This window comes from Macaca thibetana, chromosome 11 (assembly GCF_024542745.1).
Source record: "Macaca thibetana thibetana isolate TM-01 chromosome 11, ASM2454274v1, whole genome shotgun sequence".
Lineage (NCBI taxonomy): Eukaryota > Metazoa > Chordata > Mammalia > Primates > Cercopithecidae > Macaca > Macaca thibetana.
The window spans coordinates 123,101,098-123,121,013 of NC_065588.1; the positions used below are offsets into that span (position 1 = coordinate 123,101,098).

A 19,916-nucleotide genomic window follows, 5' to 3' on the forward strand; every position below is an offset into this window, starting at 1 on the left:
GAATGACTCTTCAACAGTGCCACCGTGAGGCCATGTGGAGCAATACCACTGCCGTCCATGAGATTTCATTTTTTTTTCCTCCTTGCTGTTTAAAAGAGACCTGATTCCTTTCGAACTATAGATTGATACCAATGGATCTTGAACCTTTTTTCATGGGATTAAAAACAAGACAGAAATTCCAAAATTCTTACTAATAGAGCTTTTATTTCTTAAGTAATTACTTGGAGGTGGTCCTGGTGAGGTATGCCTGTTTATGTCTCTCCTCTTTATGGAAAGGGTCTCATTGCTGCTTCTTCCCTTATGACAGTTCCCCAGTTTTATTCACAAACCAATTGGACTGACCTGTGCCCTTGAGAGGAGATAACTCAGAAGCTGAAAAGGTGAGTCATGCCTGTTCTAAGCCAGTTTTGGCCCTTGTACCTGTGCTTGGTCTTGGAATGAGTCTTTCAGGCAATTTGCACCTGTAAGTCGGATGGGAGGTTCACTAGGGCTTCTAGGAAAGGTGGATTCTTCATAAGAGAACATTGTCAGAAACGTTTCCTTTTCTGCCTGCTCGGTCTCATCCTGCTTCAGATGAATATCATGTAAGGCCATGATACCTGAACCTGAAAGTTGAGAGGACTGGCTCATGGTGATGCCACGACCTGATATGACAGCACTGATAAATGACCTTAGCACTGCTCATCTCCATAGTTATTAATTTAAATAATTATTATTTAGGATTTCTGTTATTTTAACACAAAATATTCCCCAAAGTTCAATTTTTCTTCAGTATTAAAAACACTACACATTTTAGCTTAATTATTTTATATAAAACTTTAAAATACATATTAAAGATAAAACAGCTACCCAGTTATACCTTTAGATTGCATTGTGCACTTTCCCTTGATAAGTATTGTCTTAAATGCAATTAAAGGGTGGATTTTGAAATAAATGGTTTAACATCTGCCTTCTTTATTCAATTGCAAATTTCATAAGCAGACAGAAAGCAAGTTTCTCAGGTACACCCCCTAACACATAATGGAGGGTCTGACAAAATAGTTGATACTCAAAATTATGTGTCAATTAAAAGGTGGATGAGACAAAGAAATGCCATTTCACACTTCTATTAAAGATTGAGCATTATTACCAAATTCCAGTGCAGTTACATGTAAGCTCAAAGGCAAGGGCACCTTCCCAGTGGACAAGGAGGAAAGGTAATTTTTGGAATCGAAATGCTTCCTCCAAACTTTTGATGCATAAGGAACAAATACTCAGTTCAGGTTAGGTAATCACTCATGTTTCATTGATTGTGTGTCTTCAGAGTAAAGAAAAAAAAATAAGTGTAAACGGGCTCTAAAGGAGAAACGTATCCAGGAGCTATTGATTTGCCTTAAGTGTCCTGGGGGCAGGGCTGGTCCGTAAGCCAAGCAGCTCCATGCAGGATGCCCTCTCCTCTAAAGGCAACAATCCCCTGTCACAAATTACAGTGTTAAAATTTTCCAGTATAATCTTACAAAGGTTTTGTACTGAGTGGGCTAGTATTTTTTCAATCATAGATTAAGTCTTTTTAGCATCCTGAAACACATTTGTTCTTCCAAGACTATCATTTGTCCAAAGATAGGTGGTGCTAGGTGATTTGGATGAGTTGAAACCCTCAATCTTGAATTTCACAGGGAGAGCTATAACTACTTGATTACAGGCTGAGGTTTCTTTGTCTTCAATTCCTCAAAGAGAGGATCCCACAAGCTCCACTCAGTGCAAAGAGAATCTCTTTTGGGAAGGAGAAGGCAAAATAGCATGTATTTAACACTGCCTGGGTTATGAACTTAACTATACTCGCTTATATATGTATATATATTTAATTTTCCCACTTTCCAAATGACAAAAAAAATAAAAACTTACAAGAGTTATATCACTTGTCTACATTCACCTGTATAGTAAATGATAGGTGGGGTTGGTATTTGAACTCATGACAATTTAACTCTAAAGCCACGCCCCTTCCAATAAAGAATGCCAATTACACTTCAGTTCATGTGTCAAGTCCCAAAAGAATGATCTCATTGCCCAGAGATGTGCTGAGATTTTTCTAAAGATGCATCTAGGGTTAGAATGAAAAGCGAAAAGATTGACTAGGAATGTCTGCTGCAGGTCAGGAAGACTGAGTGGTTGTGGTGTAATAAGAGCTACTTAATTGCCGTTCCTGTACTAAACCATAGCTAGTTCCCAGATGCGGCACATTTATCCGTATCTGCTCTATTATTCTAGATTTAGTAAGTTTTAAAATGTTCATTAATTTCAATAGATATCTTTTACTTTATCACACAATGGGGAAAATAGGTGATAACATTTTTCTTCCATAGAATGCTCTCATTCTTTTCTGGAATTAAATATGTACTTCATATGAGGGAAATCAAAGCATCTCGTTGACATGACCACAGTACTTTAGGAATAGTTATTGACCTAATGAGTAAATGAGAGATAAGAATTTTTGGGGCTATTGTGTGGAGGCAAAACATATTTTTTAATAGGACTTGAACCTGAGAGGATACACCCCTCCCAGATCCCATCTCAATTCCATGTGGAGCCTGACAATGAAGTCAACATGGATAAGGGAAGACCTGGGAGATGGAGACCAAATCCTGGTATCCTTGTGTGAGTCCCAATCCCAGCCTTGCCTGAATTCATTTCTTCCAATAAAGAGTTACACCAACAAATTATCTTGTGTACCTAAGCTGTTTTGAATTATATTTTCTATGTCACTCAAATATTTAGACAACCTGAATAATTTGCAGCCACAGGAGTTTTCTTGCACTCAGGATGGTGGCCACTTTGAGTATATTTAATAGACAGAATCAGCATGTATTTAACCATTTTTACACCTTCATTCACTCACCAAACATTTACCCAGTAAGTACCATGGAGCAGGGACTACCCAAATCGCTAGGAACATAGAGCTAATTCGACAGGAACCCTGCCTCTAGGTCTTAGAATGCCAATAGATGGAGCAAATGTGCATAGAAACAACTTCATTTCAAGACTTTATGGGATTGTTGTTACATTTTAAAAATGGGGGGTTTCTCTAATCTGAGCTAATCAAATAAACATTAGATATGGAATTCAGGCTTTGAAGGATGGATAAAAATTTGGAAGAAAGAAACGATGGGTAGAATGGAGCATGCAGAGGGAAGAATGACAGGAAATGTAGATGATAAAGCAGAGGTCAAATCCAAGACATGATAGGTGTTCCAGATTCAGTAGCACTGGAGTGGTGCCCTTGAATGGTAAGGTGCGACACTCCCTTGAAGACAGAAAAAATAAGTAGCATAAATTTTGAGAGAATAATCCATCTGGGGTTTGAATAGTAAAGGAAGGGGGTCAGGGGGCCCAGTGATGGTCTAAAGTATAAGGAGCAAGGAGACTGGAAGAGACGAGAACAATTAAAGTGAAATCAGTTAATTCTTGGCTGGATCCTGGATCCATTAAAAGCTGTTACACCAAACGATTAGCGGACAACTGGAGAAATTTAAATGTGGACCAGGTGAAATGAATGATTTGCTAATTTTGTTAAACATCAAAATAGTGTTAGCTGATATAGGAGATTCCTTATTTTTTGGAGATGTGTGATAAGGTATTTGGAGTAGAAGTATCATGCTGTTTGTAATTTTTTTCTTGAAATGGTTCCAAAATAAATAAAGGAAATATGGCAAAGTCTGCATCTTCATTGAATTTGGGCAGTGCATGCAGTTTTGTTATAGTTTCCTTTAAATTTCTGTGTATGTTTGAAAGTTTTTTTTTTTTTAAATCAGCAAAGTTAATAAAACGGCAAATGCAACTCATATATTGGATACTGGGAGTAGACAGAAAAAGGGAGGTCTCATAAGAAATGAAACATGCTCGGAAACTCCATTTTCTTTGCTACACGAGCTTCTCTGGAACATTTGCCTTGGCAGCAACAATTTTCTTCCCGATAGTCATTGTTTTTTCTTTATGGCTAAATTGCTTTTGTCCAGACAGTAATGTGCCCAGCCCCAGAGACTGAGTCATGGTTTGTCTGCTACAGCCTTGACTTCCCATTCCTCTTTGCCAAATGCTTTCCCTGCCTCCCTTAGAACCAAAGGTGAATGGTGATGCAATCCTGGCTTATGAGGCCTAAGGGGATCTTCTGGAACCTTGATGCTCAGAGTGTTTTTTAAGGACCAGGAGCTTCAATGCCACCTCTGAGGTTGCTGGAAATTTTTAAGGACCAGGAGCTTCGATGCCACCTCTGAAGTTTCTGGAAAAACAGAGTTGATCCCCACCACTGACCTACTAAATGTCTAAAGAATACAATAAACAGGAGTAGACATAATTCTTTTATCACTCAATTTGTCAACGGATTTGATGTTGCTTGGTCCTGTCACTGACCTGTGCAGCTAATAAAGGATCAGCCCATGTCTGTGCACAAGAAACACGTCAAGTGTGCTATATTGAGGCTCTCTTACTATAGAAAAAAGTGCTGGTGTCATAGGAAATTCGGTCATAAAACACACGATTCCTAAGCATTTGAATGGACTACAATCTGTGATAATTTTGTGACATCCTGTCCACTTATTCGTGACATCCTGTCCACTCATTCATGACATCCTGTCCACTCATTCGTGACATTTAAAGTGATTCAAAAAGTACTTAATATGGATTCAAATGTATATAAATATACATTCAAATATATAGATACATTAAAATATATATTTAAATATACATGTATACTTAATATATATTTAAATATATATTTAAATTATTAAACACATATGTACAGCATTATTTTAATGAAAGACACCTTGAAATGTTTCAAAGCAAGGTTTTGGAATCTCTGCTTTAAGGTGCTTCTCCTTAAAAGGCACAAGGTTGGATCTTAGCTAAAGCTGAAGACTCTCAGATGTTGTTGTCTCCTATATCTGACACAGAGGGACTATGCCGCAGGAGCTCTATGTCTGAATTCTAGGGCCTTCTTAGCATTTCCTATCTACTGGGACTGAGTTTACTTTCCTTCAGACCTCAGACTGCTCACCTGCCATTAGGATGTTGTATTTATACGATCAGGCAGACTGGTGGCTACCCAGAAACAAAAACTCAACCATCATTGTGCCTAGGATGCTTCCTGAAATCTCTTCAGGCAGCAATCAAGACTGGGAAAAACCATCTGTATGTGGAAGGCACACGTCTCCATCCACAAATTCAGATCATCAAGACATATAATTTTATCTTGCTTTATTCTGAAATTCTACTTAAGTTATATTTTTAACCTCCTCTCATCTCTGAGGAATGTTGACCTTACTCAATTTATGAGGGCTTGAGCAAGATTAACTTCCCTGTGATGGGGGTTACAGTAATGCACACACCCTAGAGTTGATGCGATGGGTGAATGAGTCAATACAAAGCATTTGCAAGAGTGCCTGGTACTTGTAATTGCCGTTGTCATGATGATTTAGGGTTGCCGCTGTATCTCTCCAAAGCTGCATCTCTATTCAAATGACTTAGAGAGTATCACGGCCCACATGGTATCTTTGGACTGTGCAGCCCTCTGCAGGGACATCCTTTATCCTATCTTGTACTAGGTAACTGGGTCACACAGGTTACTGCTGTATCATCTCTCGTTCCCTTCTGAGAGGCTCCTCATGCCCAGAAATTATCCTTCTTCATCTTAGTACCTCCCAAGTCTACAAGAGTTTGTTTTGTGCTATGCTGGTCTATAGGAATTTTTACTATTGTATTCTTTAGACTATGAATCACTCTTATTCCAGATACCTTCTGTTGCCGATCATGGGGTCATGGAAAAACTGAAAATGTTTTGCAGCTCAGTACTTTTTCTAAAGCAAAGACAGTGACCCTCTAGTCGTGTGCCGGATATTCTCCACTGGCAACACTTCAGTACTCTTCACCATTTTCCCTCCCACTTAGTACCCATGAGGGCTAACAATATGGTTTGGCACCATTAATTAGATGCTTTGCCCTCCAACATCAAGTTGGATTGGAAATGAGAGTTACTTGCAAGAAATCAGAGAATGAGAGGAGAGGAAATCCAGGTATTTGGTTCCCTGATCCTCTCCTCTGTGGTTGAGGTTTGACATCGCCTAACCACTTTTGTATAAAGTCAGAGTATCTGCTAAGCAGCCCTCATCAGGTTTCTTTAACATATAGGTATCTAGGTTACCTTTTTTGATTAGTAGTAGCATTTTTTTTTTTTTTTTTTTTTTTTTTTTTTTTGAGACAGAGTTCCACTCTGTCTCCTAGGCTGGAGTGCAGTGACATGATCTTGGCTCACTGCAACCTCTGCTTCCCGGGTTCAAGCAATTCTCCTGTCTCTGCCTCCTGAGTAGCTGGGATTACAGGCTCATGCCACTATGCCCAGCTAATTTTTCTATTTTTAGTAGAGATGTGGTTTTGACATGTTGGCCAGGCTGGTCACTCCAGGCCTCAAGTTATCCACCTGCCTTGGCCTTGCACGGTGCCGGGATTACAGGCGTGAACCACTGCACACAGCCAAGATTACCTATTTTTTGATGCTTCAGCCTGCCCTCAGTCCAGAGAGTGGAAAGATGGAGAAATCTTCAATATTCTTGGACAAATAACCAAGTCCACTTTATCCTCACCCAGAACCCAATCATTCATTGCAAGGAAGTTTCCTGATTTTTCTCTGCGTGTCCTGGATTTGCTTTAGTGAAGGGAGACACCATTAAAGTTCATTATGTTTATCAATGTAGTATTTTATGAATTCATCCCTTGGAATGTGAACAGATCCAAACCAACCAGATTTGCCACTGTGCTGCCTTTCACAGCAGGGAAAGCTTTATATTGGACAGCATTTCGTTTTCTTCTTTCCTGTCCTCTTTGAAACTGCCTACTGCCCTGAATAAACGGTAAGTGGTAAATACTTCTGCCTCTCAGCTTTTTATTTTTATTTCCTTATAATTTTTATGGGCGAGTTAGCGAGAAGCAGAAAAAACACGAAAGCATCTTTCAGTGAAAGGTTACTTCTCGCTGAGGAGATGGCTAAGTAGATTTCGTCTTCCATAAAGCCTGGTGAACTTAATTTGGCAGGTGTCTTACCTCTACACATGTTGTATTATCCAAATAGAGTTTTCTAAACCCGAGTGGTAAAAATTAATGACCTGATGATGTTGGTAAATGTAAAGATGCCAGGTTTCTCACTGGGAGAGGTATATAAGTCCAGGGTGGGACCCAGGAATAAGTACTTTTAATAAGTGCCCAATGTAACTCAGAAAACCAGACAGGTTTGAGCAATTTTGGTTAACAGCAAATTTTTGGCTAGGCATGGTGGCTCATGCCTGCAATCCTAGCACTTTAGAAGGAATGCTTGAGCCCAGGAGTTCAAGACTATCCTGAACAACACGGCAAGACTCTGTCCCCATAAAAAAAATACAAAAATTAGCTGGGCGTGATGGTGCATTCCTGTGGTCCTAGCTAGGTGGAAGGCTGAAGTGGGAGGTAGTTATGAACCCTGGGAGGTCAAGGTTGCAGTGAACCTTAATTGTACCACTGCACTCTATTTAGCCTGGGTGATAGAGAAGACCCTGGCAATAAATAAATAAATAAATAAATAAATAAATAAATAAATAAATAATAAAAATAATAAAAGACAAACTTTCTGGTTAAAAAGAATGCAATGAAACAATGCAGGTCCTGGAGCCGGAAAGACAGAAGGCTGGGTTGGACTCCAGCTACCTACAGCTGCATGGGTGTGGGCAGTTACTTTACCTCTCTGGGTCTAGTTTTCTCTTCTATCAAATTTAGATGCTAATAGGCCTGCTCATGTGGAGCGTCCCATCCAGCGGGAGTCAGCAGCTGATGCTACAGGGGTGTGGGGTCTCACGCTGAGGGGAGGGTCAGCACAGAGCAGGGCCCACTCCAGTGAGAATGGCGCCAATACCCTTCAATCAAAGACATGCAAGGACACACTTGTAGCTCAGCAAAGTTGGGTTAATTACCTTGTGGCAACAAGAGAAGGTGAGCACCATGAGAACCATTAGGTGTCTCAAAACAGTGTATCAAAAACACGGCATTCTACGAAGCCCGAACAGGTTGCCACCACTGGCTCAGGCAGCCTGCTTTTATTCCCTTATCTGACCCCACCCACATCCTGCTGATTCGTCTATTTTACAGAGAGCTGATTGGTCCATTTTGACAGAGTGCTGATAGGTGCGTTTACAATCCTCGGGCTAGACAGAGTCACAGAGTGCTAGTTAGCTACTTACAGGGTTAACTACATACAGAGTACCAATTGGTGTATTTATAAACCTTGAGCTAGACACAGAGTACTGATTGGTGTACTTTCAAACCTTGAGCTAGACACAGAGTGCTGATTGGTGTATTTATGATCCTCTAGCTAGACATAAAAGTTCTCCAAGTCCCCATCTGGTTCAGGAGCCCAGCTGGCTTCACCTAGCGGATGCTGCACTGGGGCTGCAGGCAGAGCTCCCCGCCAGTCCCGAGCTGCACCTGCACTCCTTAGCCCTTGGGCTGTCAATGGGACCCGGCGCCACGGGGTAGGGGGTGGTGCCCGTCGGGGAGGCTCAGGCCGCCCGGGAGCCCACCGCAACGGGGGAGCTCAGACATGGCGGGCTGCAGGTCGTGAGCCCTGCCCTGCGGTGAGGCAACTAAGGCCCAGTGAGAATTTGAGTGCAGCCCGGAGGGCCGGCACTGCAGGGGGACCTGGCGCAACCTCTGCAGCTGCTGGCCCGGGTGCTAAGCCCCTCACTGCCCTGGACCAGAGGTACCGTATGGCCGCTCCATGTGCGGGGCCCACTGAGCCCGCACCCGCTGGGACTTGCACTGGCCAGAGAGCGCTGTGTGCATTCCGCAGCCCTGGTTCCTGCCCGTGCCTTTCCCTCCACGCCTCCCAGCAAGCAGAGGGAGGAGGCTTCTGCCTTAGCCAGCCCAGAGAGGGGCTCCCACAGTGCCGTGGGGGGCTGAAGGGCTCCTCAAGCCCACCAGAGTGGACGCTGAGGCCAAGGAGGTGCTGAGAGTGAGGGCTGCTGGCACATTGTCACCTCTCAGTAGTTTCATAGATCCAGGTCTTAGATTTAATTCTTTTACTCCATTTTAAATTTATTTTTGTATATGGCCAGAGATAGGGGTCTAGTTTCATTCTTCTGCATATGGATGTCCAGTTTTCCCAGCACTATTTATCAAAGAGATTGTCCTTTCCTCGAAGTATGTTCTTGGCACCTTTGTCAAAAATAAGTTCACTGTAAATGTGTGTATTTATTTCTGGGATCTCTATTATTCTGTTCTATTAGTCTATGAGTCTGTTTTTATGGCAGTACCATGCTGTTTTAGTTACTATTACTTTATAGTGTAGATAGATTTTATTATTATTATTATTTTTTGAGACAGAGTTTTACTCTGTCACCTAGGCTGGAATGCAGTGGCATGATCTCAACTCACTGCAACATCCACCTCCTGGATTACAGTGATTCTTGTGCTTCAGCCTCCCCAGTAGCTGAGATTACAGGCATGCACCACCACACCTGGCTAATTTTTGTGTTTTTTGTAGAGATGGGGTTTTGCCATGTTGCCCAGACTGGTTTCGAACTCCTGGGCTCAAGCTGTCCACCTGCCTTGGCCTCCCAAAGTGCTGGGATTACAGGCACAAGACACTGTACCTGGCCAGCTTTGTAGTATAATTTGAAGTGAAGAAATGTGATGCTTTCACCTTTATTCTTTTTGCTCATGTGTGCTTTGGTTATTCTGGGTCTTTTGTAGATCCATTAAAATTTTAAGATTTTAAATTAAAGTATTTCTTTAAAATTTTGGTATTTTGACAGAGATTGCATTGAATCTGTTTGGTGTAGTATAGATATTTTAACAATATTGCTTTTTCCAATCCAACAACATGAAATATTTTTCCGTTTTTTTGTGTGTCCTCTTCAGTTACTTTCATCAGTGTTGTATAGTTGTCATTGTAGAGATTGTTTAGTTCTCTGGTCACATTTATTGCTAAATATTTTTTTATATTTGTAGCTATTGTAAATGGGATTCCTTTCTTGATTTCTTTTTCAGATTGTTTACTGTTGGCATATGGAAATGCTACTGATTTGTTGTATGTTGATTTTATATTCTACTTCTTTACTGAGTTGGTTTATCAGTACTAATAGTTTTTTTTTGGTGGAGTCTTTAGGTTTTTTAAAATGTAAGATTGTATCATCTGCAAACATAGTTTGACTTCTTCCTTCCCAAATTGGATGCCCTTTATTTCTTTATCTTGTTTAGTTGGTCCGGTTAGGACTCCTAGGAATATGTTGAAAAAAAATTGGTGAAAGTGGGCATCCTTGTCATGTTCCGTATCTTAGTTAAAGAGCTTTCGGTTTTTCCCTGTTTATTATATTAGCGGTGGTTTTGTTGTATATGACTTTTATAATATTGAGGAATGTTCCCTTTATTAAACTCAGTGTTTTGAGAGTTTTTATCATGAAGACATGTTAAATTTTATCAAACGCTTTTTCTGCATTTATTGAAATGAACTTATGTTTTTTGTTCATTACTCTGTTATGATGTATCTGTATCACATTTATTGATTTGTGTATGTTAAAACATTCTTGCATGAATCCCGCATAATCATGATGAATGACCTCTTTAATATGTTACTAAATTAAGTTTGTTAGTATTTCTTGGAGGATTTTTGCATCTGTGTTCATTAGGGATTTCGGCCTGTAATTTTCTTTTGGTGTCTTTGTATGGTGGTGTTATCAGGGGAATACTGGCCTCATAGAATTTGTTTGAAATTATTTGCTATTCTTTGATTTTTTTTGGAATAATTTAATTAGGATTGACATCCATTCTTCTTTAAGTGTTTGATAGAATTCAGCAGGTGCTGTTTGATGGGAGACTTTTTACTACTGCTTCTATCTTGTTATTGGTCTATTCAAGTTTTGGATTTCTTCATGGTTCTATCTTGGTAGGTTGTATGTATGTAGGACTTTATCCATCTCTTCTACATTTTCCAGTTTGTTGGTGTATAGTTGCTAATAATAGGTTCTAATGATCCTTTGGATTTATGTGACGTTAGTTATAATGTTCTCTTTTTAATCCTGATTTTATTTATTTTGGCTATTCTCTCCTTTTTCCTTAGTCTGGCTGAAGGTTTGTCAATTTTGTTTATCTTTTCAAAAAGCCAAATTTTTGTTTCATTGATCTTTTGTATTTTTTTTAGTCTCAACTCAGTTTATCTCATCTCTGATCTTTATTTTTTGTTTCTTCAACTAATTTTGGGTTTGGTTTGCCCATGCTTTTCTTTCTTTCTTTTTGTTGAACATAGTTACTTTCATTTTTTTGTTATTGGAGTATTAACCATAGTATTCTCTATTATCAGCAAATGTTAATATTTCAGAATAATTTATTTTATTAAATTTGTGCTCAGATATTAAATGAAGGAAGTTTGTTCTTCAATACCCACATTAACTTTTGTTTAATCTCTAAAGAAATAAAGCAATAAGACAATATTTCAGAATATTCACTTATTTGCAGTAATTCAGTGTATCAAGTAAATATCAAAATTGAGGTCTTTTTTTATTCCACAGCAACATTCTACATTGAAACAGGAAGAGAAGAAAATGGTTTTTTTAAAAATTATTATTATACTTTAAGTTCTAGGGTACATGTGCACAACGTGCAAGTTTGTTACATATGTATACATATGCCATGTTCATGTGCTGCACCCATTAACTGGACATTTACATTAGGTATATCTCTTAATGCTATCCCTCCACTGCCCCCCACCCCATGACAGGCCCTGGTATGTGATGTTCCCCTTCCTGTGTCCAAGTGTTCTCTTGTTCAGTTCCCAACTATGAGTGAGAACATGTGGTGTTTGGTTTTCTGTTCTTGTGATAGTTTGCTGAGAATGATGGTTTCCAGCTGCATCCATGTCCCTAAAAAGGACATGAACTCATCCTTTTTTATGCCTGCATAGTATTTCATGGGGTATATGTGCCACATTTTCTTAATCCAGTCTGTCGTTGATGGACATTTGGGTTGGTTCCAGGTCTTTACTATTGTGAATAGTGCCGCAATAAACATATGTGTGCATGTGTCTTTATAGCAGCATGACTTATAATCCTTTGGGTATATACCCAGTAATGGGTTGGCTGGGTCAAATGGTATTTCTAGTACTAGATCCTTGAGGAATCGCCATACTGTTTTCCACAATGGTTTAACTAGTTTACAATCCCACCAACAGTGTAAAAGTGTTCCTATTTCTCCACATCCTCTCCAGCACCTGTTGTTTCCTGACTTTTTAATGATCGCCATTCTAACTGGTGTGAGATGGCATCTCATTGTGGTTTTTTGATTTGCATTTCTCTGATGGTGAGTGATGATGAGCATTTTTTCATGTGTCTGTTGGCTGCATAAATGTCTTCTTTTGAGAAGTGTCTGTTCATATCCTTTGCCCACTTTTTGATGGGGTGGTTTGTTTTTTTCTTGCAAATTTGTTTGAGTTCTTTGTAGGTTCTGGATATTAGCCCTTTGTCAGATGAGTAGATTGCAAAAAATTTCTCCCATTCTATAGGTTGCCTGTTCACTCTGATGGTAGTTTCTTTTGCTGTGCAGATGCTCTTTAGTTTAATTAGATCCCATTTGTCAATTTTGGCTTTTGTTGCCATTGCTTTTGGTGTTTCAGACATGAAGTCCTTGCCCATGCCTTTGTCCTGAATGGTATTGGCTAGGTTTTCTTCTAGGGTTTTTAAGGTTTTAGGTCTAACATTTAAGTCTCTAATCCATCTTGAATTAATTTTTGTGTAAGGTGTAAGGAAAGGATCCAGTTTCAGCTTTCTACGTATGGTTAGCCAGTTTTCCCAGCACCATTTATTAAATAGGGAATCCTTTCCTCATTTATTGGTTGTGTCAGGTTTGTCAAAGATCAGATGGTTGTAGATGTGTGCTATTATTTCTGAGGGCTCTGTTCTGTTCCATTGGTCTGTATCTCTGTTTTGGTACCAGTACCATGCTGTTTTGGTTACTGTAGCCTTGTACTATAGTTTGAAGTCAGGTAGCATGATGCCTCCAACTTTGTTCTTTTGGCTTAGGATTGTCTTGGCAATATGGGCTCTTTTTGGTTCCATATGAACTTTAAAGTAGTTTTTTACAATTTTGTGAGGAAAGTCATTGGTAGCTTAATGGGGATGGCATTGAATCTATAAATTACCTTGGGCAGTATGGCCATTTTCACAGTATGGATTCTTCCTATCCATGAGCATGGAATGTTCTTCCATTTGTTTGTGTCCTCTTTTATTTCATTGAGCAGTGGTTTGTAGTTCTCCTTGAAGAGGTCCTTCACATCCCTTGTAAGTTGGATTCCTAGGTATTTTATTCTTTTTGAAGCAATTGTGAATGGGAGTTCACTCATGATTTGGCTCTCTGTTTGTCTCTTATTGGTGTATAAGAATGCTTGTGATTTTTGCACACTGATTTTGTATCTGAGACTTTGCTGCAGTTGCTTATCAGCTTAAGGAGATTTTGGGCTGAGACGATGGGGTTTCCTAAATATATAATCTTGTTATCTGCAAACACGGACAATTTGACTTCCTCTTTTCCTAATTGAATACCCTTTATTTCTTTCTTCTCCCTGATTGCTCTGGTCAGAACTTCCAACACTATGTTGAATAGGAGTGGTGAGAGAGGGTATCCCTGTCTTGTGCCAGTTTTCAAAGGGAATACTTCCAGTTTTTGCCCAATCAGTATAATATTGGCTGTGGGTTTGTTGTAAATAGCTTTCATTATTTTGAGATACATTCCATCAATACCGAATTTGTTGAGAGTTTTTAGCATGAAGGGCTGTTGAATTTTGTCAAAGGCCCTTTCTGCATCTATTGAGATAATCATGTGGTTTTTGTCCTTGGTTCTGTTTATATGCTGGATTACATTTACTGATTTGTGTATATTGAACCAGCCTTGCATCCCAGGAATGAAGTCCACTTGATCATGGTGGATAAGCTTTTTGATGTGCTGCTGGATTCAGTTTGCCAGTATTTTATTGAGGATTTTGCATTGATGTTCATCAGGGATATTGGTCTAAAATTCTCTTTTTTTGTTATGTCTCTGCCAGGCTTTGGTATCCGGATGATGTTGGCCTCATAAAATGAGTTAGGGAGGATTCCCTCTTTTTCTATTGATTGGAATCATTTCAGAAGGAATGGTACCAGCTTCTCCTTGTACCTCTGGTAGAATTTGGCTGTGAATCCATCTGGTCCTGGACTTTTTTTGGTTGGTAGCTATTAATTATTGCCTCAATTTCAGAGCCCGTTATTGGTCTATTCAGAGATTCAACTTCTTCCTGGTTTAGTCTTGGAAAAGTGTATGTGTCCAGGTATTTATCTATTTCTTCTAGGTTTTCTAGTTTATTTGCATAGAAGTGTTTATAGTATTCCCTGATGGTAGTTTGTATTTCTGTGGGGTCGGTGGTGATATCCCCTTTATCATTTTTTATTGCATCTATTTGATTCTTCTCTCTTTTCTTCTTAGTCTTGCTATAGCGGTCTATCAATTTTGTTGATCTTTTCAAAAAAACAGCTCCTGGATTCATTGATTTCTTTGAAGGGTTTTTTGTGTCTCTATCTCCTTCAGTTCTGCTCTGATCTTAGTTATTTCTTGCCTTCTGCTAGCTTTTGAATGTGTTTGCTCTTGCTTCTCTAGTTCTTTTAATTATGATGTTAGGGTGTCAATTTTAGATGTTTCCTGCTTTCTTTTGTGGGCCTTTGGTGATATAAATTTCCCTCTACACACTGCTTTAAATGTGCCCTTGTTTTTCTAATTCTTTGCGATGCATCATTAGGTTCATTTGAAGTTTTTCTACTTTTTTGAGGAAGGCATTTATTGTCTTTCGTTCTTTTCCTTTTGCCTGAGGAAAATCTGGGGGCCAATCTTGCTGTCAGCTGAGACTTCTCTGGGTATCCAACTTTAAGTCTAGATTATGTGCTTACATAATTATAATGACCAGAAGATCTACATTGTGTTGAGCAGCAACAACCTGTAGGTACTCTCCTAATTGCTTTGTATGAGTTAAATTATGTAATACAGCAACCCTCTTTCCTTGTCTCTGTTTCTCTCTCTCTCTCTCTCTCTTTACACACACACACACACACACACATGCATATATATAGGCTTGTAAATATATGTCTGTATATGTGTGTATATGTATATCACACATATATGTACAATGTATATATATACACACACACACACATCCCATTTTTCTAATAAAGCAACTAAAGCAAGAGAGGCAGGCCAGTGTCACACAAATGGTTAATGACAACAGACCTTTTAATCTGGACCTTTGTCATTAGGCCTTTGTCCTTTGGACCAGACCGCCTTCCTCTAGTTAGTTTCCTAACCAGCTTTTTAGGAGATCCCCACGAGCACCCTTTGAGGTTGGTGCTACCATTACCCATCATACAGATGAAGGAACCGAGAGGCTCGGAGACCTTAGTATCCTGACCATTCATGTGAAATGCAGATCCTCCTTCAGGGAATCTCGAGCTCAAGAAAAGCTGTTCTTCCTAATTTAATTCTACGTTCTTGACTATAAAACCTAAACAGGTATGAGTGCAACTCAAAGGCAGACCTGAGACAAAACAACAGATAAAAAGCACCCCTGGTTCACTTAGTTTATGTCCTTCTCAAAGAGCAAAAGAGGTTTCTTCCTCTTTCCTTTCTAAGTACCTTCCCATTTAGGCTGCAACTTCTCTGTGCATCCCTTGTTTTCTCTGAGAAAGAGGGGATGCACTCAAGCATAACAAAGTGTCCCAGAATGTAATATTAAATTGACCGTAATTGGACACGTACTCCCTATTTACTCTCTATGAGTCACAAGGCCAGAACAATTCCCTTTGTCCTTTAGAAAACCTCCTTGTTGGGTGGAGATGCTCTTCACACTGAACAGCTGTTCAAGCTTGTCATGGTGCAAAAGAGCAAATGACACACTGAGCCCTACTTGTTACCCGTACTGGGTCTGCTGCTGCTGCTGTCTTTAGAAAAGGCAGGGACCTTATAAACCACATTAAAGAGTTTTAGAAGCTATCTTTCCTGTAAAGACAAGAAGAGCCCTGTAAACTAGCTCAATACTAAACAAAAGTTCCTAGTCTTCCCTTTTTACCTTTATGTATCCTAATTTTCTGTTTTTTCCCTTAGTTTCAGAGGGTGAGGTGCCAAAGGAGAAAGCAGCAATAGAGAGGGAAGCGGTACCCAAGGTAGCTACTCTATGTGGTTGAGGGGTCAGAACAAGAGTGTACTTTTCAGTCCTGGACTCTGAGACATGTATTCACCTAGGTTTGGGGAGCGGGTTGAGAGACTTGAGGGTTGGGCCACTCTCAAAGCCCATAAATTTAGTGGAAAATAGGAAATCCTCAAACAGAGACTTTACGTTAAAAAAATGAGGAGGAAGTGGAGAAAGAGGAGGAGAACAAAATTACAAGAGACAAAATACACTGTACAAGTATGTGATAATGTGACAAAATAAGGATTTAAACACTGGTCTGTTCATTTATTTATGCATTCTCCATTTGATAAATATTTCTGCCAATTCATGTCCACTGAGAAGCAGATTCCACGATGACATTATACACATGAAAGGTCTATTATGAGAAATGCTTGTGAAGGATGAAGAGAAGAGTAGACAGGGACATGCAAGGAGAGGCTTTAGACTATGAGGCAGGTTTTACTCCAGCAAGTGGAGAGAGGGAAAGAAGACTCACACTCACACTGTTGCAGATCTCTAAGAAATCCAGCCAGGCACATAAGGAGTCCACAGGCAAAAATGCCCAGTGGGAGTTCACATTGGGCAGAAATGTCCTGGCTCTACTACCCCACTACCACTTTTGGTTAGTGTTTGGAAATACCTTGGGTGGGAGGATGGAGATCTATGGTCCTTGAAGCAGGTTTTTGTGAAGGGAGATGTGAGCACTGGAATCTAAGGCTATCAGCGTCCACCCCTTGGGCTGCACAGGTCTTCTTCTGCACATGATCAGGAAGCAGTTACTCAGTGTATCCCATGGGCCTTATTCCCTGAAGGGAAGATAAGAAGAGCGAGTATATGGAACACCCTACAGACTTGGTTGCTGCAGTTGATCTTAGCAGCACATGAGGTTCTTACCATCTCTCTCCTCCAGTATAAATGACAAATTCTCCCACTGTCATGGGTTTTCCCTGAAGATCTTGCTGGCGGACTTGATACTGCAGCCTAACCATCCCTGATGGGTTTGACCTGCTGGTAATCACATTCTTCTCAGTCGGAGGTTGCTATACATGTTCACTCACAGTTCTAATTAGACAAAGGAATATAAGAAGGTACCAAAGTGGATCACGTGAGTTCCATGCATATTCTTCTCATTCTTCTCTTGCCCCCATTGTGTAAGAGCATCTTCATCTCCTTTCAATCAGGGTCAATTATGCCTGCCATGATGGTGACTCCTTACCTGTTGACCTCTTCACAAGGGGTCCAAGGTGCCCAGGTGCCTGCCGTAACCTGTAGCTCAAGGGGAAGCTTGCTTTTCCCATGGACAGAGTGCCTCCATTCAGGGACAGGACCCCTAGCTGTGCAGAACTCAGAATGGCAGGAATGAGAGACAAACATTCTCCCAATGGGCCATTGGGAAGATGGTAAATAGAGCCATTGTTTTATTACTCTGATTTTATGGATCAACTTAGTCTTCCCTTAGCTACACAACACCATATAGAGGTCTCTGATTTAATGCATATACTAAGTTCTAAAAAATGGTAATATATCCTCACAGAGTATTACCCCAATCTGGTATTTCAACCATGCCTTAGTAAGTAATTCCGATTTTCTCAAGCTCTCCAGTCCTTCCACGCAATGCAATATGTTTTATGGCTGTTAGATCTTATGTTTATGGGCCCTTTCATGAACCTCCTTGTTATGTAGTGGGTTCCTGTTGGATGCCATGTTGTATGAAATTTCATGCTTGTGGATCAAGCCACCTGTAAGCACACAGATAGTGGTACTGGCTGAGGTTCCCCTGGCAGGAAAGTAAATCTGTCTGTGAAATATATATCTAAGGCTGTGATTAGTCACTGGGTTTTCCAGGAAGGAAGGGATCCAATGTAATCGGCTTGGAACAAAGTGGCTCTTCTCCTTGGGACCAGTGTGTCATAATTGAAACTCAATTTTGATCTCTCTTGCAAGCAGATTGGGTAATTAGAGATGCAGTTGAAGCTCAATTTTGATCTGTCTTGCAAGCAGATTGGGTATTTGGAGATACAATAATGAGAACCAACTTTATGAGTTAAAGTCCATGTTATTGGGCCCATCTATACTTTCCACCTTTGCCACCATGAAGACTAATCAGTGTGTCTACCATGCTAGTTCTGGAGTAGATAATGACAAAGGTTTGCCATGTGAACTGGCAGGATCATTTTGTCTCCTGGATTGTTGATTTATTCTTCAATCATAGATTACTTATAGTGACATAAATGTGTGAAACAGCTTCATGGCTTATGCCAACTGCCGTTATGCCCATCCATGTACCTCTTTCCCAGATTTTTTGTCTCAGACTTTCCAGTCTTTTCCTTACGGGACTCTGACCAGCCACCCAGGTCATTGACCACTGTTCAGGAATCTATAACTATTCGCATCTCAGGATTCTATGTGTGTGTGTGTGTGTGTCTGTGTGTGTGTGTATACACCCCTGACATCTCTAACATCATAGTGACTGTAGTGACTGATGGATCATATGGTCCAAGTGGCAAGGCTGTCTACAGTAGCGCTTGCATCTGCTGCAGAGCTTTTTCCTGACCAAAGCAAGTCAACTTCTGTGTCTTAAAATACATGGTTCTCAGCAGTGTTTTTGTGTGTGGAATGTGCTGCCTCCAGAACCTGGAGCGTCCCACCAGATATTATGTTTACTTCATTGTTGCAGGGGATGCAAGGTGCAGCAATTTGTCTTTTAATGTGGAGTTCCTGTAAACCCTGAATACTGGACACCTGAAAACATATTGAAATGGCAGGTCCCGGACTTTCTTATTTTTTTACATATGTGTCTTATTAAAGACTTCTGCAAACTAATCACCTGTTGCTTGCCCTGACCAATCAGCATGATGTCATCAACATAATGAAACAACATGTTATTTTTCAGGGTGTCTAGATAGTCCATATTTCTTTAGAATACATCATGAGTAAGGATGGGAGCATTAGCATAATATTGGAGCAAAGATGTAAAGAAATGCATCCCATTTGTATATGAATTGTGTCTGATTCTCCTGGGATTAAAATATAAATTGTTGGCCAAATAAGTAGACACATATCATGGACCTGAGGCTTTAATAATTTGTTCTAATAACAATAGCCCATCTGAGATAGCGACTGAACAGGGCTACTGCTTGACAGAAGTTGAGATAGTGTAAAGTCACAGGCCAAGCTTCATCTGCTTTTTGGAGGGGCTAAACTGGTGAAATAAACAAAAATATGATTGTGGCCATGATCCCCACACTCATTGATCTTTAATTGTGGAGTGAATCTCTGCTAGCCCTCTCCTCATGATGTAATATTGTTTTGGTTTTGCGACTTTGTGTGGGGGCAGTTAAAGTGACTCATATTTGGCCTTTCCCACTATGCCAGTTCTGACCTCACAGGACGGATATCCCATGTGCAATTCTAACTGTGGAACATGTCGACCCAAATTAGACACCTAGGGACTGAGGAAGTAACTGAAAATTGGTCCACAGGCCACCATTATTTTTGCTTTTTCAAATATAAAGCCCAGAAATTGCTGAGATATTTTTTGCAATTCTTCACCTTCTTCCTGAAGACTGAAAGTGATTCTTTCCTGATCTGAGTGGTTTGAGTCCAAGAACTGGTGTTTCTCATTCAGCATTTGGGATCAGGTGCTAGAAAAATTTTCATAGGAGCTTATAGCCAAGAAATATTG

General features: G+C 40.0%; 1 long non-coding RNA gene across 3 annotated transcripts in view; it reads right to left on the reverse strand.

Annotated features, from left to right (window-relative positions):
- Positions 1–19,916, reverse strand: part of LOC126930970 (uncharacterized) — an 88,970-nt gene that overhangs the window by 60,178 nt on the left and 8,876 nt on the right. For 2 of the 3 annotated variants that reach the window (XR_007717738.1, XR_007717739.1), the window contains exons 2-3: positions 17,126–17,293; positions 16,872–17,037 (exon numbers count right to left, since the gene is read on the reverse strand). This is a non-coding gene — a long non-coding RNA (uncharacterized LOC126930970). The remainder of the gene's footprint in view (positions 1–16,871; positions 17,038–17,125; positions 17,294–19,916) is intronic. The other variant, XR_007717740.1, reaches the window with a different exon arrangement.